The sequence below is a fragment of the Elephas maximus genome, chromosome 15 (assembly GCF_024166365.1).
Source record: "Elephas maximus indicus isolate mEleMax1 chromosome 15, mEleMax1 primary haplotype, whole genome shotgun sequence".
Classification (NCBI taxonomy): Eukaryota; Metazoa; Chordata; class Mammalia; order Proboscidea; family Elephantidae; genus Elephas; species Elephas maximus.
The window spans coordinates 25,214,614-25,238,397 of record NC_064833.1 but is presented as its reverse complement, the minus strand read 5'-3'; positions in this window follow the sequence as shown (position 1 = coordinate 25,238,397).

The window sequence follows — 23,784 nt, the reverse complement described above, 5'->3', positions numbered from 1 at the left end:
ATATCCAAAAAAAAAAAGAGGCATAAAAACGGGTGAAAGCAACCAGTTATTTACTAGAGAATCCATTAGGATATTGAATTAAAAATCCTTTTTATCTCTGATTTCTTCTTAACCTTTCCAAAGAGGAAGGCATATTTAGAGGTAAGTCAGAAAATGCAATGGTTGTGGTGCAACATAAAAAGCTTATGAGTTCCTACACCAGAAGGAGAGGGGCTAGTCGCAGAAGCCTGATGTTTAAAATCCAGACATTCTTCTATCAAATATTCCACAGTGCCTGACCTTATCACTACCCTTTTACAGCTGAAGTTCAGCTTGATTATGATTATTTTTCTCCTCTGTCTTTACTTATACCTTCTCCTCCCAGCTGTTTTCCTCTTCCATTCTTTTCCATCCTAGCACTACTTCCAAATGAACTTTCTAGATTGCTGAGCCATTAGAACTTCCGTGGTTTATTGAGTCTACAGTCTTTCAAGTCCATCTTTCCCCTGGCAGGAGTTAGTTTACGTGCACTTTTATGTGGCACATAGTATCTGTGACTCAATCCCAAGATACTAATTTGCAAGAAATACAATGCCAACTGCCAAGGCCAAGCGGCAACTGTTATCAGGCGGGTTCTTTTTTTCTGTGCATTTTAACGGGAAGGATGGCACTTGCTGGAGGTATTTCAAAAGGCAAAAAGAAAACTCCCTCAATGTTCTTCAGATTTGCATTTTGCTTCATCTTTTCAGGGAGAAGCAAAATACGTTAGAACTCTCACATCATTAACAGAATGTGTGGGTAAACTTAAAATTTGCATTTAAATCCATTCAAAAACAAAGACTTCTGCAGAACTTTCAAGATGATCAGAGGAAGATGCTGGTGAGAAGAGAAAGTGAATGGTACTTTCTTGCCAAATATCATTGAAATCAAATTTATATGTATTTTAATTGTCACATTTGTTTATTTTTAAAGCTTGTATTGGTCCAAACATAGAGCAGCATGAGTTTCTGGAATAATTTATTTTTGTTGGTGTTATCAGCTTTCTGCATTGGTTGTATAAGTTTCATAATTTAGCTTATTTGGCTAACTGGTAAAACTTTCTGACTTTCAAGTGGGTACAATCAAAGTCAAAAGAAAGGCACTTCCAGGCACTGAGTGTGGACAGGTCAGACTGAGCAATAAGAAACTTTAGGGGGGCGTGTCTTGGAACAAGTACTATAACCAGAGCCTCGTCCTCAGGCTTATAGCCCCAGAAACTGGATTTCAGCTGTTTCTAGTGACTCCACTCATAGAGTGGCTATGAGTTGGAATCAACTCGATGGCAACAGATTTGGTTTTTTGGTTAGTAACTCCATACTTCTTAATCGGCTTTCTTTCCACCTAGTTTTGGTGAACTTAAAAGTTGAATCAAAAGGACCTCCTGAGCATGGAATCTGAGCAACATAGATTCTCAAATGTTCAAAGCCATGACGAGGCCTAATCAAATATCTCTGTCCCTCTAGGCATTCACCTGTCTAGAGACGTGAATATCAAGGTCTTCCAGATTTAAGAATGGGCAGTCCCTACCCTAGGTTGCTTCTCTGGTCCCCATGTTTCTATATGGTACGGCTCAACTTCTCGATGCCTTCTTTTTTTAAACATGTCAATATTATTGATGAAGCAATAGTGTGGTGAAGAGCTAGCAAATACCTGTCACACATCACCACTACCCTCCCTTCCTGATCACATGGCCAAGACAAAAAACAATCTCTTTCCCACTAAATCTCACTCAGCATGAAACTCCAGGCAGCCACTTTCAAATCAATTTGAGTTGATACATGAGATGAGGTCTAGCGCATTTGCCATCTCTGGAGCAGAGGCTCTTTCTCAGGACTTAGGAGACTACTTGTCTCTTCTCATTAGTGTTTATTTCATTTGGCCATGAATACAGCTGGATTCTCACTCTGCAATGAACACCAAGGCAATGGATTTGAATCCTCAAGACCTAGTTTTTTTCTCTTATAAGCGTAACTACACATTGCCTCCACAAATGTGCAATCACGAGGCAAACAAATCTCCGTGGATTAAGACAGGTGTTCATATTCATCATGGGAAAGCATTACACCTGTGTTTTCTTGTCTCAGGTCTGTTGTGTTCACTAGATCTTAAGCAACTTGACAAGAAGGGTTATGCCCATTTTCTTAGCACTATATCACCAGAGCCTAGTGTAAGGCTGACACGTAGGACTCAGCAAATGTTTAGTAAGGACATAAATGCTTGTCTGATGGAATGAACGAATAAAACATCTCAAAGCCTGAACCTACAGACAATGGGTCATTATTGTGTATGTCTTTACAGTAAAATCTCCTACCTATAGCAATACTACCAACAATATATTCAACTCTCACATTGGGGAACCTAGTTAGGTCAACTGTCCTTCTGTTTGGTTTCTTTGTTTGCAGTGCTATGAGAATGTCACTAGAGAGGATATGAGAGAAAAAGCAACTGAACTCTAGCTCCCTAGTAACTAAACTGTAGGCTTCTTGCAGGGCCTGAGTACTTCTTATTTATGATTGCATCCCTAGCCTAAATACACTTTTGTGTGTGTGTGCTTAGGTGAAAGTTTACAGTTCAAGTTAATATCTCATACAAAAATTTATACACATATTATTAGGCATCAAATCAATTTCTAAAGTGGTTGTACCATTTTACATTCCCACAGTAATGTATAAGTGTTCCAGTCTCTCCACAACCTCTCCAACATTTATTATTTTGTGTTTTTTTGGATTAGTGCCAGCCTTGTTGGTAAGATAGTATCTCATTGTAGTTTTGATTTGCATTTCTCTAATGCTAATGACTGTGAGCATTTCCTCATGTAACTGTCAGCCATCTGAATGCCTTCTTTGGTGAAGTGTTTGTTCAAATCCTCTGCCCATTTTTTAATTGGGTTTTCTTTTTGTTACTGAGGTGTTGCAGTATCTTATAGATTTTAGAGATTAGACCCTTATTGGATACGTCGTAGTCAAATTTTTTTCCCAGTCTGTAGGTTGTCTTTTTACTTTTTTGGTGAAGTCTTTCAATGAGCATATGTGTTTGATTTTTAGGAGCTCCCCGTTATCTAGTTTCTCTTTTGGTGTTTGTGCATTGTTAGTTACGTTTTGTATTCTGTTTATGCCATGTCTTAGGGCTCCTAGCATTGTCCCTATTTTTTCTTCCATGATTTTTATCATTTTAGATGTTATATTTAGGTCTTTCATCATTTTGAGTTAGTTTTTGTGCATGGTGTTAGGTACGGGCCTTGTTTCATCTTTTTGCAGATGGATATCCAGTTATGCCAGCACCACTAAATACATTTAAGGAAAGAGAATCAATGAACAAAACCAAAGTGTGGCAGAGAATGGGCGTTATTTATTTAAAGCTGCTTATTAACATACTAGAGTCTTTGGGTGGTGCAAACGTTTAAGCACTTGACTACTAACCCTAAGGTTGGTGGTTTGAACCCACTAAGAGGCACCTTGGAAAAAGTCTGGTGATCTGCTTCCAAGAGGTCACAGCTTTAAAAAACCTACAGATCGCAGTTCTACTCTGCACACATTGGGCCACCACGAGTTGGAATCGATTCTATAGCAATGGGTATTTTTTTTTTTTTTTTGGTTTGTTTATTTATTGATCTATTGCATTATTCCCAATAGAAGCTAAGACATCCAATCTCAGGCATACTTAGAACATTCTTCAAATGGTTGCCAGGATCCTAGTGCTGGGGAATATTGAAAAGGCTTTCCGACCACCTGTAACTAACGCTGCACTCTTCACCTTGCAGATTCACTTTCTGGAGTCCAGCAGGACAGTCTTCAAAGCCACCGATTCGGCAGAGTGCTTGAGTAGCTATAGCAGAACAGTATCCAGATTTGCAATTAAAGTTGGAGAAGAGGGGAAGTAGACAGGGGTCAGCAGACTAGTCAATACTCAGTGCGCCTTCCTCCCTGACCCCTCGCAGCTGGTGTCAGGAATGCTAACGGGAGCCCAGGCTGCTTAATTGCTGTCCCGATCTTAGACAGTGCACTCGTGCCATCTAGTGGTTCTCTCACACTTCACAATGCCTTCTGCAGAAGAGGATATCATGTGCTGGAAACCCAGCAAAGGCAGAACCAAACCTCAAGCCACACTTGCAATAGGCTCCCAGTACAGCCAAAACCCAAATAAAGAAAACACAATGTTATTTCTGCCCCTTTTCCAGTTTGCCATCTTCTGAGAAGACAGGATCCAGACCAGTGTTTGATGAGCTGTAACACTGAAGGCTTGAATCACTATGTAAGACAAACAGTGAATCTGAAAATGAGATTGGAAAACTGCCTTTTATTTCACTGGGAAATAAGGAATGATTTTAGTTTATTTTGGGCAGAATATGTCTTTTTTTTATTTACCTCCTCCCAAATGATTCTAAAGACGTTGCAAATGTTACCTAGAAATCATTGTTACCCACAGTGAAATAGAGAATTTCAAAACTGAAAGAAAAAGCTAAGAATGTCTCTGCTACTCTCAGCACGTAAGTGCCAAAATAGCCAAAGACGACCCTGCTGAGACTGAACAAGGAAAACATTTCAGGAAGCAGGACTGACAAAGGATGAAAATGCTCCTGGATTCGGAGTCCGGAGAGGAGCTGGCTGGCTCGCCATTTTTTTTCATAGTGCCCCCAAGGTAACTCATTAAAATATTAATCGTCTCTGTTTGCTTGGGAAGGGCAAACTGGAACCAGCTGCTCAGGAGCACAGCAACAGGCAGAAGATGCAGATATCATCTGCACAGGGGGCTGTGCCTGAGAAAACTGGGGCTGCAATGACTTGGAAGACAACAGAGCAGGAGTCAGCCCAGGCTCACAGGAGCGACAATAGTGCACTACCAGCTTCAGAGAAACAATTTCTCAGAAAGAAAATGAATTCATATATATACATATGTATATATACATGCTGACCTTACATCATTCTTTGGAGGTTTGAAGGAGTCCTGGTGGCAGGGTGGTTAAGAGCTCAGCTCTGCTCACCAGAAGGTCGGCAGTTTGAATCCACCAGCCACTCCTTGGAAACCCTATAAGGCAGCTCTACTCTGTCCCATAGGGTCACTACGAGTCAGAACTAACTCGACAGCAACAGGTTTGGTTTGGCTTTGGTTTAGGTGGCACAAAGGGGCCCTGGTGGTGCAGTGGTTAAGAGCTCCGCTGCTATCCAAAAGGTCAGCAGTTCAAATCCACCGACTGCTCCTTGGAAACCCTATGGGGCAGTTCTACTCTGTCCTATAGGGTCACTATGAGTTGGAATCGGCACAAACGGTTTCCTCTCAACTGCTAACCTAAATGTTGGCGGTTCTCACCCACCCAGCAATACGGCAGAAGAAAAGGCCTGGCATTCTGCTTCCCTTAGGATTACAGCCAGGAAAGCCCTATGAAGCAGCTCTACCCTAACACACGTGAAGTTGCTAGGACTCAGAACCAACTGGAGGTAACTAAAAACGTCATTCTTCACCAAAATAGCCAATACTAGAGGAGGACATGGAAGTCTCTGCTTGGCATAAACAGGTAACTCACTCCCCTGAAAGGCTGGAGATCTGAGTTGACTCAGAGACACCTCAGAAGAGCGTCCTGGCGATCTACTGCTGAAAAACCAGCTATAGAGAATCCTGTGCTGCACAGTTACACTCTGACACCCGTGGGGTCACCATGAGTTGAAAGCAACTTGACAGCAATTTGTCAGAGGAAGTAATGGGGTCAAGGACAAATAAGCTAGTAAGAAAGGAGTGTTCCTTTAAAATTGTTTCCTTCTTTCTCAATGCTCCAATTTTATGTATATCACAGCCTCCGAGAATGTAATGTGACCTTCAGCTGAAACTTGTTCACAGCTGACCAATATTTACAAGTCCCACTGGGCCACTTCACAAGACTCCTGTGTCCTCTACATTCTGTGCTCAAACAAACTGGATGTTTGAGGAGACGTGGAGAGGGTTAGGCCTTGACTGAAAGACACAACTGGTCAGCTGAGTTAAAAAAAAAAAAAAAATAGACAAGCTTGTAGAGGGGGAAAAACATCAGTTAATCCAGGTGTTTGATATCACGTAGCTAGAACAATCAATTAAAAATAAAAGTAAGTCAGCTATTTTAGCATCATGTTGATACAGCCTTATAGCAGGAAGAATTCCTTTAGGTTGGCAGCTAAAGGATGAGGCTAGCATTTAGTATATAGACCACTCCTAGTGGTAAGCTACATACCACCTTTCTCGTCATTCAACTCAATAAAGAGAAATGCTGGATGAAATTATCTACTTTATCTTTCTGGACCAAAATAGATGAATAAATAGAGGTTGGTGATGTTCAGGTTTAAAAAGTGCACGCACCCACAAAATGCTTTCTTGGAGAAAGTTTCATTTAAAAAAAATTAAGACAATCATTTTGGAGTTGGATGTGGTGGGTGGGATGGGTGGGGGTGGGGTTTTAAATAGCCTGATCCCTAGAGAGCTATACCTTTTGACACTAAGCAGGAATGACAGAAGAAATACCAGTAAGAAAATAAAAACTGGGCTAAAGCATTCAGGGAAATAGAAGTACAAAAATGCTGACTAAATAACAAACTCTAAATATGGGAAAGCTTTACCCCCAAAAATCAAATCCGTTGCCATGAAATCGATTCTCAGCATAGTGACTCTGTCGGACAGAATTGTACCGCCCCATAGGGTTTCCAAGGCTGTAAATCTTTTTTTTTTTTTTTTTTAACTTTTATTGAGCTTCAAGTGAACATTTACAAATCAAGTCAGTCTGTCACATATAAGCTTATATACACCTTACTCCATACTCCCACTTACTCTCCACCTAATGAGTCAGCCCTTCCAGTCTCTCCTTTCGTGACAATTTTGCCAGCTTCCAACTCTCTCTATCCTCCCATCCCCCCTCCAGATAGGAGATGCCAACACAGTCTCAAGTGTCCACCTGATACAAATAGCTCACTCTTCATCAGCATCTCTCTCCTACCCACTGTCCAGTCCCTTCCATGTCTGATGAGTTGTCTTCGGGGATGGTTCCTGTCCTGGGCCAACAGAAGGTTTGGGGACGATGACCGCCAGGATTCCTCTAGTCTCAGTCAGACCATTAAGTATGGTCTTTTTGTGAGAATTTGGGGTCTGCATCCCACTGATCTCCTGCTCCCTCAGGGGTTCTCTGTTATGCTCCCTGTCAGGGCAGTCATCGATTGTGGCCGGGCACCAACTAGTTCTTCTGGTCTCAGGATGATGTAAGTCTCTGGTTCATGTGGCCCTTTCTTTCTCTTGGGCTCATAGTTATCGTGTGACCTTGGTGTTCTTCATTCTCCTTTGATCCAGGTGGGTTGAGACCAATTGATGCATCTTAGATGGCCGCTTTTTAGCATTTAAGACCCCAGACGCCACATTTCAAAGTGGGATGCAGAATGTTTTCATAATAGAATTATTTTGCCAATTGACTTAGAAGTCCCCTTAAACCATGGTCCCCAAACCCCCACCCTTGCTCCACTGACCTTTGAAGCATTCAGTTTATCCCGGAAACTTCTTTGCTTTTGGTCCAGTCCAGTTGAGCTGACCTTCCATGTATTGAATATTGTCCTTCCCTTCACCTAAAGCAGTTCTTATCTACTACCTAATCAGTAAAAAACCCTCTCCCACCCTCCCTCCCTCCCCCCCTCATAACCACAAAAGTATGTGTTCTTCTCAGTTTATACTATTTCTCAAGATCTTATAATAGTGGTCTTATACAATATTTGTCCTTTTGCCTCTGACTAATTTCACTCAGCATAATGCCTTCCAGGTTCCTCCATGTTATGAAATGTTTCACAGATTCTTCACTGTTCTTTATCGATGCGTAGTATTCCATTGTGTGAATATACCACAATTTATTTACCCATTCATCCGTTGATGGACACCTTGGTTGCTTCCAGCTTTTTGCTATTGTAAACAGAGCTGCAATAAACATCGGTGTGCATATATCTGTTTGTGTGAAGGCTCTTATTTCTCTAGGGTATATTCCGAGGAGTGGGATTTCTGAGTTGTATGGTAGTTCTATTTCTAACTGTTTAAGATAATGCCAGATAGATTTCCAAAGTGGTTGTACCATTTTACATTCCCACCAGCAGTGTATAAGAGTTCCAATCTCTCTGCAGCCTCTCCAACATTTATTATTTTGTGTTTTTTGGATTAATGCCAGCCTTGTTGGAGTGAGATGGAATCTCATCGTAGTTTTAATTTGCATTTCTCTAACGGCTAATGATCAAGAGCATTTTCTCATGTATCTGTTGGCTGCCTGAATATCTTCTTTAGTGAAGTGTGTGTTCATATCCTTTGCCCACTTCTTGATTGGGTTGTTTGTCTTTTTGTGGTTGAGTTTTGACGGAATCATATAGATTTTAGAGATCAGGCGCTGGTCGGAGATGTCTTAGCTGAAAATTCTTTCCCAGTCTGTAGGTGGTCTTTTTACTCTTTTGGTGAAGTCTTTAGATGAGCATAGGTGTTTGATTTTTAGGAGCTCCCAGTTATCTGGTTTCTCTTTGTCATTTTTGGTAATGTTTTATATTCTGTTTATGCCTTGTGCTAGGGCTCCTAATGTTGTCCCTATTTTTTCTTCCATGATCTTTATTGTTTTAGTCTTTATGTTTAGGTCTTTGATCCACTTGGAGTTAGTTTTTGTGCATGGTGTGAGGTATGGGTCCTGTTTCATTTTTTTGCAAATGGATATCCAGTTATGCCCGCACCATTTGTTAAAAAGACTATCTTTTCCCCAATTAACTGGTACTGGGACTTTGTCAAATATCAGCTGCTCATATGTGGATGGATTTATATCTGGGTTCTCAATTCTGTTCCATTGGTCTATGTGCCTGTTATTGTACCAGTACCAGGCTGTTTTGACTACTGCGGCCAAGGCTGTAAATCTTTACAGAAGCAGACTGCCACATCTTTTTCCTGCAGAGCAGCTGGTAGGTTCAAACCTCCAACCCTTTGGTTAGCAGCAAAGTGATTAACCACTGCGCCACCAGGACTCCTTGGGAAAGCTTTAAAAGCCAAACCAAAACAAAACCCTTTGCTGTCCAGTTGACTCCAACTCATAGCAACCCTGTGGGACAGAGTAGAACTGTCCCATAAGGTTTCCAAGACTATATATAAATGCTTACGGAAGCAGGCTGCCACATTTTTCTCCCATATAGTAGCTGGTGTGTTCACACCACTGACCTTTCTGTTAATAGCCATGTGCTTAACTGCTGGGCCACCAAGGCTCCTATTTGGGAAAGGTTTACCAGTAAAATCCTACTGCTGTCCAGTCAATTCTGACTCATAGTGACCCTACAGGACAGAGTAGACTTGCTCCACAGGGTTTCCAAGGAGCCACTAGTGGATTCGAGCTGCTGGCCTTTTGGTTAGCAGCCAAGCTCTTAACAGCTGCACCACCAGGGCTCCGAAAACCAAACTCCTTGCCGTGGAGTTAATTTTCCTCTAAATTCTGAAGTGGCAGGTAATTTACAATTGCCTTAAAGTATAGTTTTATCAAAATGATACCCTCAACTAATAGGCTGCCAGGCATGGCGTCCAGGCTGTTTTTGCAGGGATGGGGTGATCTTCAAAGCATCATGAACATTCTTCTGCTGAGACCAGCCTCCCCATCCAACACCTCCCCCCCACCGGCCCCGCATGACATCCCTCAGGCGTCTGTCCTAGAGTTCCCAGCCTCCCAGGTCACAGGCAGTGGTTAACTGTGGTTAACCTAGTCAGGAAGCACAATTCACTGTATATTAGCTGTTCGTCTCTGGGCAAATTACCAACGTTCTCTGAGTCTGTCTTGCTCATTTGTAAAAAGAAGACAAAAATGATTAGGTTAAAAATTGCAGTTTTTATAAGTAAAAACTATCAAATATCACCAATTTCATTAGTTCTACCTAATTAATTCACAACTTCCATGGACCTCAGGAGCACTGAAGAATGTGGACTTAAAACTTAAGGTCCATTTCTAACTAGCTGATGGGCAAATTGTGGGAAAAGCTTACTCAGGCAAGAAGGTCTCAGCAAGATAGTTTCACAGCCAATTTACCTGTCAGGATCTTTGTCAGCTGTGTCAACAAGGCTATGTAAGTATACCAATACATGAATTTTTTGTACCTGTACTGGAAGGGTGAAAAATAACTTTAGAGTATCTTTAGAGTATCTAAGGAAGCAGGGTAGCTCCAGGTTGGTATAAACGGTTAATGTGCTTGGCTGCTAACCAAACGTTGGAGATTTGAGTCCACCCAGAGGTGCCTCTGCAGAAAGGTCTACTTCTAAAAAATCAGCCATTGAAAACCCTTTGGAGCACGGTTCTACTCTGACACACATGGGTTCCAACACATTCCATGAGTTGGAATTGACTCCACTGCAACTTTTTTTTTTTTTTAAGGAAGCAGGTATCACTTACGGAACATGTTAGAGTGGACAGAGTGCAGACTTGGATTCAAAATACCTAGATGAGAACTCCTACTCTGTTTCAAACTAGCTGTGTGACCTTGACAAGTGGTCTAACTTTTTCAATTTTGTTTCCTCACCTACATAATGGGGGTAATAACAGAGTGTCTATTTACCACACAGGTAATGATAATAACTCTCTATTATAGAGTACTTACTATACATCAAGGTCCCTGGGTGGTATAAACAGTTCACTCTTGGCTATAACAAAAAGATCGGTGGTTCAAATCCACCTAGTGGTGCTGAGAAAGAAAGGCCTGGTGATCTACTTCAGTAAGCTTACAGCCATTGAAAACCCTATGAAGTGTTCTACTCTGCAACACGTTGGGTTGCCATGAGTCGGAACTGATTTAACGGAAACTGGTTTGGTTATTATTATATGCTTGGCACTTTACATATGACTGCATTAACTCCCCACAACAACCCTGTGAGGAAAGTACTATTGCTGAAATTTCCAATTCATAAATGAGGGGACTGGGGCTCAAAAGCATTAAGTTAAAGGTCATAAGTAAATTAAATGGCAGAAATGAGATTTGAATCCCAGGAGTTTAATCCTAGAATTTACTCGCCTACTTGCATAGGGGCTCCACTTGCCAAAGCATTCCCAAATCTCCACTGTCATGAATTGAATTGTGTCCCCCAAAAACATGTGTATCAATTTGGCTAGGCCAGGATTGCCAGCATTGTGTGACTGTCTAACATTTTGTCATCTAATGTGATTTTCCTGTGTGTTACAAATTCTACCTCTATGATGTTAATGAGGTGGAATACGTGGCAGTTATGCTAATGAGGCAGGACTCAATTTATAAGACTGGATTTTGTCTTGAGCCAATCTGTTTTGAGATATAAAAAAGAGAAGTGAGCAGAGAGACAGAAGGACCTCACCCCACCAAGAAAGCAGCGCCGGGAGCAGAGTGCGCTCTTTGGTCCCGGGGGTTCCTGCAAGAAGAAACTCCTAGTCCAGGGGAAGCTGATGACAAGGACCTTCCTCCAGAGCTGACAGGGAGACAAAGCCTTCCTCTGGAGCTGATGTCCTGAATTTAGACTTCTAGCCTACTTGACTGTGAGAGAATAAACTCCTGTTTGTTAAAGCCATCCACTTGTGACACTTCTGTATCAGCAGCACTAGATGACCAAGACACCCACCGTTCCTTAGGGTCTTCCCACCACGGTCCACCTTTTCTCTGCCTACTGGCTAGATGAAATAGTCCCAGCTGCGCAGCCTTACCGGCTCCACGTGAATTGTCACAATGCTTGGTGGGTACTTCAGTAGTTTGGACTCTGGTTTGCAAGCAATCAAAATTCCAATTGAGTAAGCTTGATCAAAAGGAGAGATTAGCAGGAAGGGTATTGGAGCAGCTCATGAAAAAACTGAGCATTCGAGAGCAGAAATGGATGCAGCTGAGCTTCTGGAGGACCTGGAATTCAGTCAGCACTTTTCTGTCTCTCATTTCAGAGTTTCTCACTTTTTCCCCTCCTCCTGTATACCCCAGTCCCTGCTTTGCCATGTCACATGGCAGAAAACAGGTCTGCCAAAAATTCAGCCACTAAAGAAAGCCAGTCTGCATCTCTCTCTGTTTCTAAGTTTTAAAATATCAGGGAAGGAACTCTGAGCCATGCTGAGGTGGGTGCCCACCCGTGGATCCGGGTGGGCACCCACCTCAGCAGGGACAGAACCATGTTCAAATCTCTCATTCCTACTGGAAATCGTATATAGGGGCTAGGGGATGGGGAAGGAAGGAGAGTTCCCAGAAAAAGGGGGAGCAAGGGAGAGAAGTTAGGAAAATGAAACAGTAGGTTTCCGTTGAAGAAAAATTGGGATAACATTTCACAGTCCCCTAAGAAGATGGACACATTCATTAGCGAAGGCATGGCTTTCTCTTTATAAAACAGACTAAGCACGATATGAAACTTTGCCATCTGTAGAATCAGGGTGATTCCTTTCCTTTATTAAGAAACCAAGGGAAAGCAAGCCAGATGCTTTAATTACTTTGCTTGTGGCGGTGAAGAAGCACCTTGCTTTTAAATGAGCATTGTATTCACCCATTAATTGTGTCAGGAAATTGAAAAGATCCTTCGGTTTTATATTTGATTATCTCAATACCTATTGAATAAAAGTATTTTTGCCTCATTAGCAGTAAAATATAGAGGGAGAATGATGGATCACTCTAAGTATTATTTCCTTATTTCTGGTCGTAATCACTATATTTAATAAGGAAGGGCCAGGCTCAATAAAGGATACATCTGGCTTCAAATGATTAATCGATTTTTATAGAACTCACATGCTGGCAATTTCTTTGGGACACTAGACTATCCACATGAATTACAACTTCCTGCACTCACACCCCCTCCTCTGCCCTCCCCGCTGGCTTTGCTTTCACTAATCAGCTTCAATGGACTATCTTGGGGCATTTTTACAAAGGTCCATCCTTGTCTCTCACATCCTGGATTAATGCTGTAGGTGATTAGCTTTGGGGTCTCTTTCATCTGCATGCAAGTCAACTGAATGGTTTTCCTTTGCTGGTGAAATGCGAATCTCTTTTATTCCCTCTTTGGCTGTCCTCAGTGGTTACTTTAATTGGGTTGTCAAATGGTATTCTGCGGGGAGCTGAACTTTTTGAGATTGGTCCAGGACAGCCTTTTCTTGAGTTGGGGGCACATGTTCTTTGTAATGTCATTTCCAATTCCTCTGGGCAGGTGATGAGTTAGTCTTGTGTATTAACAAGGAGTGAGGCTATGGCAGGCTGCAGATGCTGCTGGTCCAGATGAAATCGTGGAACCAGGAGGAGAAAAACACAAGTGTGTGCCAAGATGGGCAGAGCTGGCTTTAATGACTAAGGGGCATCTATTGGAAAGGGAATATTAATCAAATAATAAAAAATCTTTTGAATTCCTGATGCCTGGCCATTTTAGCTGTTTATTGCTGTAACTCCAGAGACTGGAAAAAGGACAGCAAATACTTAGTGTGTTTGCTCTCACTACCACCTGATTCTTCCTCCACAGCTGACACTGCTCATCATTCATGACACTTTCCTGTTGAGCCCACATGTAACCACCAATTGATCAGACTTGGCAGACAAGATGGAACCTATTTGCAATCCCTGGTCTAGAACATTGTAAGCATTTAATAAACACCTGTTGAATGCACAAATGAGAACATGTTTCTAGAGATTATGGGCCCTCACTGCTACTCCCATCCCTTGCATTTCAAGTGCATTTTTTTCTCAGATGCCTTCCAAGGAGTCATTGCACCAGAACCAATATTGTTCTTTAAGCTCCTCACCTTCGTTTCCAACTTGATCAAAAGCAGAGATAAAAATATGTTGAGCTCAAGCTGTGTTTATCCTAGCATTCAGGCATGTCTGGGCATGTCTGGAGGACTGGAAAAGTGGGACTGAGAAAGTACTTCATCCCAAAGCTTGAGAGCTAAGGCACAGGGGTTTGGGTCCAAGGCAACAGCAGAGATGGAGGGAAAATCAGGGGTAATGAATTTGTCACTTTGATAATTCGCCACCCCAGCCCCATACCTACTTCTGAGGGTAAAATGGCTAAGGTGAAGTTCAAGTAAAAACCACAAATAGCTAACTCAATAAAGTAGTCATGATATGGGCCAAGTATCAGGAACTGGGCCATTATACCCAGCCCCTTTAGCAGCAGTGGGAAAAGCTATCCTTACTAACATCGTCAGCACCACTCCTTGGCAGCATAGGTGTTAATACCAAGGATTAGAGGCAGCTGTTTGACACCTTCCGTCATTATCCTAAACAGATACCATCTATTCAGCTGCTGCTTTGAGACTGACTCTATAGGGTACATCTCCACAGGGAGTTAGCGTAGGACTAGGAGGCAAATACATGGCAGACTCCCTGTGGCACCCAAGAGGAACGGTTCATTACCCTCCAGGTGAAATACCACTTTGGGACTTGCAGAGCTACTTGGGAGAAATACTGGGGTAGTGCCCAATCATTCCTGCAAAGCATCCGGGGAGAGATGAGGAGAAATGCCATTCTCTTATGCTCTTGGGGTCCTGATTTACCTTGTATGGTCTAAGAAGCTCAGGTTGCAGGCAGTTTGAGGACTTTGAATACGAAGAACTCCAAAAACTATTCCAAAAGAGGAATAGTACTTTCCCCACAAAAGCCCAATCATAAAATGCATTCATTTAACACCTAATGCATGTAGCACTTGGTTTGCTACAAACGGAACTCCACAGAGTTCAGGCTCAGCCCTTCAGGAGTGTATACAAATTAAGAATACCCATGCACGTTATAATGGCCAAATAAAAACCTCAAAGTAATGCATGGATTGTTGGTGTCATATTTCTGTCACATATAGGGCATTTCGCTAAGAGGATTGCAAGTTGCTTTTAAACCCATGAATATATTGTCCAATTTCCCTGACAAAAATAAAAGCTCAGAAATTCGAAATGATAGAAGCCAGATCTGTATGACTATAAGGGAATCAAAGTCTAGAAAATATGATTAACTCAATTTGCTCCAGTTCCTTAGGGAGACTTCAGAAATCTAAATTACTATTTAATAGTCCAGGTAATAAATTTGGCTTGAAAAGATCCTTCCCTGACCTTCCTGTACTTCTTTTTGAGACACAGCCTTAACTGAAAGGTCAGAGCTAGTGGTAGAAGAAATATAATAGTATTATTGAGCCCCTCAAATCTAAAGAAGCTTGCATTACCTCTAGACCTCCACCCTGGCCAAAATAAGAAGCAATAACATCGAGGATCAGGATAGGAAGGTTTCATGTCCTTGATTTCTCTGCAGAATGAAATAGTGTGAGCCAGGGTGGTAAACAGCAGTTTCTCAAACTTTGATTTCCAACAGAATCACCCAGAGAGCTTGTTATACTGGAGTGCTAGGCCCCAGCTTCATGCCCACCCCCACAGTTTCTAATTTAGTAGGTCTAGATTGAGGGCCCAAGGAGCCCCAGTGGTGCAGTGGTTAAGCGCTCAGCTGCTAACTGAAATGTCAGTGGTTGGAACCCACCAGTCGCTCTGCGGGAGAAGCATGTGGCGGTCTGCTTCCACGAAGATTACAGCCTTGGAAACCCTATGGGGCAGTTCTACTCTGTCCTCTAGGGTTGCTACTCCACAGCCACAGGTTTGGTTTTGTTTTTTAGGTTGAGGCCCCCAAATTTTCATTTCTAGCAAGTTCCCCGGTGATGATCATGCAGCCACACAAGTGGGCACTATTTGAAAGCCACTCGTGAAATAATTGATCACCATCGTCTAAATCGGTTATCTCATTCCAGTTGCCATTAAGTTGACTCTGACTCATGACGAACCCATGTGTGCCGGAACAGAACTGTGCTCCGTAGGGTTTTCAGTGGCTGATTTTTCAGAAGTAGATCTCCAGGCCTTTCTTCTGAGATGCCTCTGGGTGAACTGGAGCCGCCAACCTTCCAGTTAGCAACCAAGCACTTTAACTATTTTGTACCACCAGGGACTCCAGTTATTGGGGCTTATAAAATGAAGACTCTCTACTTCTATCTTTTTGTTCGCATGTATTAGTGGGAATTATTCTGTATAGAACTTTCCTTTATTCACCAAAACTATGTGACAACTTCTGAAATACAGATCAAACCAGAAAGACAAGATAACTGTTTAAGTCTCCTCCTTTGATTATTAAGGAATCTAGTAGTATCACTGAACCCCCAAATACAAAGCAGTTTGCATCACTTCCAGACCTCCACCCTGGCCTAAATAAGGAATCAATAAAATCAAGAATTAGGCACCTTTGTTTTTCAGAGTAATGATTAGACTTTAGCAACCTCCAGTTGTATCCAATGTGTTGTCTCTCTCTTTCTGATTAAATCAGCCAATGCAAGTCCATTCCTTAATTTCTTGATTTTTTCTAAAGAATTGGCTTTCTATCTTACTACTGGATTTATGTTTTTTTCTATTAGATTATAAATTTGTTTTCAGTTTTTCAGACTTCCTCCTGCTTTGTCTTTACTTGTTCTTTTTTGCGTTTCCAGTTGGATATTTATTTTCTTCTTCATTGCTCCTGTGTTTAATGCTGTGGCTTTCCCTCTGAGTACTGCTTCAGGCATGTCCCACAGACACTGGTAAGCCGGTCTCTATTATTTTTATCTTCTAGAAATTCTTTATTTTTTTCCCCTCCAACCCAGAAGTTGTTTATTGGGGTGTTTTATAGATTCCAGTTGGAAGGATTTTTTTGTGCTTGTTTCTATTGATTCTGCTAGTAACGTCTAGCTTTTTGCATTTAGCATTTTTGTTGAAAATGCTGGTTTTATTACTGCTACCTTTTTTTTGTTGTTGAATTTATAGAGTTTTCGGGCTAACAGAAGTCAATTTTTAAAAAGTAGCCCATGTTCACTTGAAAATAAGGTATATTTTCTATTGTTGAGGTTCAGATTTCCATATTCTATTAAATCTACTTTATTGAAAGTGTTGCTTAGGGCTTCCATATCTTCACTAGTTTTTAATCAACATGGTATTTCTTCAAATGAGAGAGGTATATTAAAGTCTAATATAATTAGTGTGTTTGGTCTGTTGATACTTTTGTCACCTATAGTTTCTACTCTGTAAAAGTTGGCTATGATGTTTGGTTTATAGACATTAAGCTGTTCTATATTCTTTGTGGAAGATTAAGTATGTATTCACCAGCTTTCCATCTATCCTTGGTACAGCATTTCTTCCAGAGGCTCTCTGGGTGGGCTGAACATACTCCTATAGGCCAAAAATAAAAACCCAAATCCTTTGTCATCAAGTCAATTCTGACTCACAGAGACCATATAGGTCAGAGTGCAGCTGCCCCATAGAGTTTCCTAGGAGCACCTGGTGGATTCAAACTGCTGACCTTTTGGTTAGCAGCCATAGCTCTTAACCAGTACACCCCCAGGGCTTCCATACTCCTGTGATGGGGACAAAAAAGCTCTGAGGCAGATTCACAGGAGGTTTACAGTAAGCAGCCTTCAGCTCGTGTGGGCCAATGTGATATGGGTGGAGCAGTGACAACATCTGCTACAACTACTTTCTCTATTTTACAGATTAGCAAACCGAAGCAAACAGACATGAAATGACATGCTAAGGGATATACAGCTAATAATTATTGTTGGGTGCTGTCAAATTGATTTTGACTTATAACACTCCCTGTGACAGACTAGAACTGCCCCATAGGGTTTTCTTGGCTATAATCTTTATGGAAACAGATCACCAGGTCTTTTTCCCACAGAGCCACTGGGTAGTTTCAAATTGCCAATCTTTTGGTTAGCAGAGCACTTAACTGTTTGTGCCACCACTGCTCCTTCAGCTAATAATTAATGGAGAATAAGTTCAAATCCTTGAAGTCCAGCTCCAGAGTACATACTTTTAGCCATTATATTGTACACTATCAGGAAGGAAGGAAGGAAGCAAGAGTGGATAGAAGGAAGGGAGAGTGGATGGAAGGAAGGAAAAGTGGATGGAAGGAAGGGAAGATGGAAGGAAAGAAGGAAGGGAGAATGGATGGAAGGAAAGGAGAGTAAATGGAAGGAAGGGAGAGTGGACGGAAGGAAGGGAGAGTGGACGGAAGGAAGGGAGAGTGGACGGAAGGAAGGGAGAGTAGATGGAAGGAAGGGAGAATGGATGGAAGGAAGGGAGAGTGGATGGAAGGAAGGAAGGAAGGAAAGAAGGAAGGAGGAAGGAAGGAAGGAAGGAAGGAAGGAAGGAAGGAAGGAAGGAAGGAAGGAAGGAAGGAAGGAAGGAAGGAAGGAAGGGAGGAAGGGAGGAAGGAAGGGAGGAAGGGAGGATGGATGGAAGGAAGGGAGAATGGATGGAAGGTAGGGAGAGTGGATGGAAGGAAGGGAGAGTGGATGGAAGGAAGGGAGAGTGGATGGAAGGAAGGAAGGAAGGGAGAGTGACGGAATGAAGGGAGAGTGGGTGGAAGGAAGGAAGAGTGGTTGGAAGGAGGAGAGAGTGGATGGAAGGAAGGGAGAGTGGCTGGAAGGAAGGAAGAGTGGATGGAAGGAAGGAAGGGAGAGTGGATGGAAGGCAGGGAGAGTGGATGGAAGGAAGGAAGGAAGGAAGGAAGGAAGGAAGGAAGGAAGGAAGGAAGGAAGGAAGGAAGGAAGGAAGGAAGGAAGGAAGGAAGGAAGGAAGGAAGGAAGGAAGGAAGGAAGGAAGGAAGGAAGGAAGGAAGGAAGGAAGGAAAAGTGGATGGAAGGAAGGGAAGAAATGTGTTCCACACATTTTATTTCTACTACCAGATTTAAGTTTCTAGAGAGCAAAGTTCATGTTTTATTCATCTTTGTATTCTTCCTCACCCTCTTTCAACCTTTTGTCCCACCCTGAACACTACCAAAAATGTCTTCTAGGATCCCTTGCACGTAGTAAGTCTCAACAAATATTTTTTAATGGGTGAGTAAAGCTCTATCTATAGAGAGAAATACAAAGCATTTATCACTAGAATTTTCATTATTGAAAAAGAAAAATATTTTTACTTCATTATTCAGTGTAGCCTAGCAGGCTTAGCAGTCAAAATGACTTGCATGAATCATTTATTCTCAACACAACATATTCCATAGCACATAATAGGTGTTTGATAACTCGTTGGCTATTAGTGATATCACATGACATTTTACAATTTACAAAAACGTTTATACATTCTTTATTCTATTTAATTCTGTCACAAATTACTTCATATGCATATACCTCTACTAACATGCTCTCAATTGCCCTAAATTGTATAGAAAAAGAAAATGAAGGTCATAGTCTATAAACATGAAAATAAAGGTATGTTTTATTGAATTATTGTTAAGTAAATATCCACTTTCCCTTAGGATGGAGTATACTTCCCCCAGCCATGACTTAGGCCAAGTGCCTTGCTTTGTCCAATTGCATGTGAGAAGTGATGCTGTACCGGTTGCAAGTCAAGGCTTTAGAAAGTGCAGTGAATTTCCTCCAGCTCTGTGGTGTTCCTGCATTTTGCCATGGAGGACACTGGTAGCCACTGCCCCTTGATACTGGGTCCCAGAACAAAAGATACAAGGAGCTGATGTGAACCCAACCTTTAACCTGAAGCAGAGCTGGACGCTGGTAACTTGTAGTGCTAAGAGTGAGAAGCTGATTTACATACTCATGAATAAGAAATAATTATTTATTGTTATAAACCATTGAGACTTTGGGGTTGACATTTATGCAGTGTTATTGCAACAAGAATACTACAGGTGTGTATATTTGAAGTTCTCCTCTTTGATGGCTAGCCCCTTAGTGCTCAGTCTCCAGGCTCACCAGACCCACTTGAGCAATGGAGTTGTATGGCTGGGAATAGCAGCTTTGCTTATTTCAGTCCATGCATTTCAAGACCCTCCAAGGACCTGAAACTGGTGGAAAGCTACAGCATGATCCAAGGTGCAGCTGGCCATACTTGCAGGTAAGTAGATACATCATTAACTTCAATAGCAATAAATTAAATTTAAGGTGATTTTTCACTTGATTTTCATATCCTTGGTGAAATAAAATCAACTTTCTAATAATTAGCCAAAAATGTCTAATGTGTTTATCTTTATTATATGCTTCCCAGCTCAGCTAAGTTGGAAGTCTCAAATCCATCAACCAAAAAATCCTTCCTTGGGTTTCACTTCAGGGACCAATTAAAAATAAAATGTTTCCTTCCTTTACACTGGGAGTTTTACCTCCAGCTGTCGGGATCTGGGCTTCTAAAAGTATGAAGCATGGTTATCCAGGGAGAAGGCACTTGAGACAATTGGAGGAAAACAGATTCTGTTGAAAACTGGTTTATGCAAACTTAGTGGTTCCACCCTCCCCACTGTATTCAGAGGGCACATGTGTTACCGAACACGTGGTAAATAATACAGCTGGCACTGCAGCAGGACAGGTGCTGCTCCCAAACCTGGAGGGAGAGCTCCTGGCAGACAATCCAAGGGCTGGTATTTTGTCACATACACAGACACAGCTCCTCCTGAAGGTCTCCTGTTATATCTCCTGCTCTGTGAAACTTTCCACTTGAGACTTGGATAAGTGTTCTCCAAATGGTATCAATCATGGTGTTACCTACTAGCAGCAATCAAGGAAAAGTAACTTAATTATCAAGTCAAAAAGGAGAAGGAGGACTATGCATGAAAGATGAAAAAGAAGGGACCTCAGAGCAATCTTATCATCTAAAATCAAGGTCATTTCAGGAAAAGGGGGCCCGGATTGGATGTCAAGATACCAGAGACCAACATGGTTCCTCCAAAGCACAGGCTTTGTATTCTAACAGGTACAGGTTAGAATCTCAGCTCAGCCTCAGACTAACTATACATATTAGGCCAATTAAGGGTTAAAGTGATCGGCTGCGAACCAAAAGTTTGGTGGTTCAAAACCACCAGTGGCTCTCTGGGAGAAACATGAAGCAGTCTGCTTCTATAGAGATGTACAGCCTTAGAAACCCTATGGGGTTGCTGTGAGTTGGAATCAACTTCACAGCAATGGGTATTAGGCCAAATACTTGGCCCCTATGACCCTCAGTTTCCTCATTTGTTAAAAAAAATAAAAAGGAGGGAGGTTAATAATGCAAACTGTATAATTGGATTGAGGTGGGTAGCATATAAAGCATCTAGCAAACTGGCTGCCAGTAGGCACTCCAAAAATTGTTCATTACCATCTGTGGTCATTTGAATGATTGGCCCAATTCTTCACCCCTGTCTGAACCATTGCCATCACCTCATCTTGAGCAAAGTATACTTTCCCACCCCTTGCTTTGGGTTTGACCACTTGACTTGCTTTGGCCAGTGATTGTGGGTATAAGTGACACTGTGCCAGTTCTGAGACTAAGTGTTAAGACACCTTGTGTGTTTGTATTTGCTCTTTGCACATCCACCATCACTGAAAAATAAAACAAAACAAAACATATACTGGTTGGCCTGTTCTGTTGGGTCCAAGATGGAAGACAAAAGACATATGAAGCAGGGCTGCCCCAGCCAATCTGCAGAAACATTCAGACAATCTGCAGATTAGTGGTAATAAATAGCGGTTGTTGTAAACTGCTGAATGTTGGGGTGGATTCCTTTAAGTGGCAATATTACACAGATATCTCACGTTCCTTTTCTGAGTTCTAACTCAAGCTCTGTTCGTGACTTATTGAATGAATATTCTTTACAATTCTGATATTAGGATTTAGGCCTAGAAAATAGGAGGCTTACTATCAAAGAAACTTCTAAAATATAAACCAAAAATCAAACCCATTGCCATTGAATTGATTCTGACTTATAACAACCCTATAGGACAGAGTGGAACTGCCCCATAGGGTTTCCAAGGAGTAGCTGGTGGATTTGAACTACTGACCTTTTAGTTAGCGGCCAAGCTCTTAACCATTGCACCACCAGGGCTCCTTTGTAAAACATAGTACAAATCTCAATTTATAAACTCTGGTACATAGGGAAATTAACTCTGTTAAGATAAAATCAATTTTTTATTACTTTTATTTAAAACTACCTATTCTGCTGGGCTGCAGAAAAATCTCTCAGTCAATTCAGGGTTTCTCCTCCTTCAGGGCTGGGTTTAAGTTCTGGAGGGTTTTCATAAGGCATGATGAGAAGCTGCAAGGAGTTAGGAGGGAGAATCTGGACATCCTTGTTCCTGGTTGTCGATCTCTGAGTTTTTGCTAAAGTGTCATGGTCTGTGTCTACATGGACCCAGGGTCTGATTCATCCCTAGTTAATCCTTTTGGGAAGCCCATGATTATTTTTGGCTAAAGGACATGTTGAGTTGTTCTCAGGCATGCATGAATTGTTCTGAAACATCCAGATGTTTCTGGGGTGAAGAGAAATGAATACCTTGGTCTTAGGCCTGTCTGCCTAAAGCACCAGAAGGACATTTTTATTCTAGGTTCTTTCTGCTTCTCTGGCTTCTCACAGGGAAGGGGCATGGGTCCTCTTTTGCCCATAGATTCCTCTGGCCTTCCTGTGCCCCTGACATTCCTTCCTCTAGCTCCTGGATGGAGGATGGAGTAGGGCATGATGCAGGAACCCAAATACTCCAAATGTTTTCCCTCTGACTCCTCATTTCCTTGACTATAAGGAACCTTATCTCGTATGAGACCTGAGAGGCTTTACTGTTATCCATCCCATCTTCTCCTTGATTATGCTCTTTATGTACATGAGTCTTTTCCATGACTTCAGAGACCTAGTCTTTGAAACTTAAAAGCCAGCAAAAACTTTCCTTTCTTCTGGATCATCACTACCGTGAAACAGTGAGTATACAGAGCCCTAACTCTGGCCTGAGTTGGTTAAAGAGTCAAAGAGCAACAGGCGATTCCAAGAAAAACAACCACAAACTTACGTCAGTTAATATTTCAAAGCTGTTCTCCTGTCACAACTTCGTTAGTGAACTTGGTTACTTGGTTAGTGAAATGCAAGACATAATATGATGAATATCATTTTCCATATTTGTCATGGTAGGTTTCTCATATCTTCTACTACTTAACTCCAGGAGATGTTGGAAAATAAATGAGGTAATAAAATGGAATATCTATATCAACTCAGTTCTGGTTAGGCTTTGTTTTGTTTGGGATTTTTTGTTTTTTTTTTCTTTTTGGATGCTCATTCACTGGCCCATCTATACTAATGCCTGGATTAACCAGAGATGTTGCCAGCTGTGATCTGCCAATGTGCTCTAGTCCCACATACCAGAAAAATTCAATTATGCATACCAAGATCATCTCTGTAAGTCCACTGCTGTCAGGTTGATTCCAACTCATAGCGATCCCGTACAACAGAGTAGAACTGCCCCTTAGGGCTTCCAAGGCTATAATTTTTTAGAGAAGCAGACTGCCACATTTTTCACCTGCACAGTAAATTGTAGCCATCAAAATACTTAGCCAGCTGCAGATTGTATCTGCTTATATTATGATGGTCAGAATAACTGGGTTCGAAACCATCATTTCAGCTATATTTACAACCAAATCAAATGAGACAGTGATCCAAACAAGGGGCTGGCAATCCGTCAATTCAAGTTGAGCAAGGGTGATTTCATGCTGCAAAGTGTGAACAAAAACGTAAGCCACTATAGCCTGTATTGAGAGTTCAAATAGAATAGAATCTCCCAAAGAAAGTAAATGTTGGAATGTATAAGTGGGCCTCCAGTTATCTGCCACAATTTGCGAGTATGTACTGGGGACTTTACTGGGGACAAGATAGAACATACCACTCTACGGAATTCTCTAGAGGAGCCACTTTCAAAGTATTGTGTTTGTCAAAACATTAATGTCCATGGAGTATTTCAGGACTTTTAGCCATAATTGAGTAAGAAGGAAAGGATTTATTCTGTTACATTAAACAACTGAAGAATCAGACAAAATATATGAAATAATG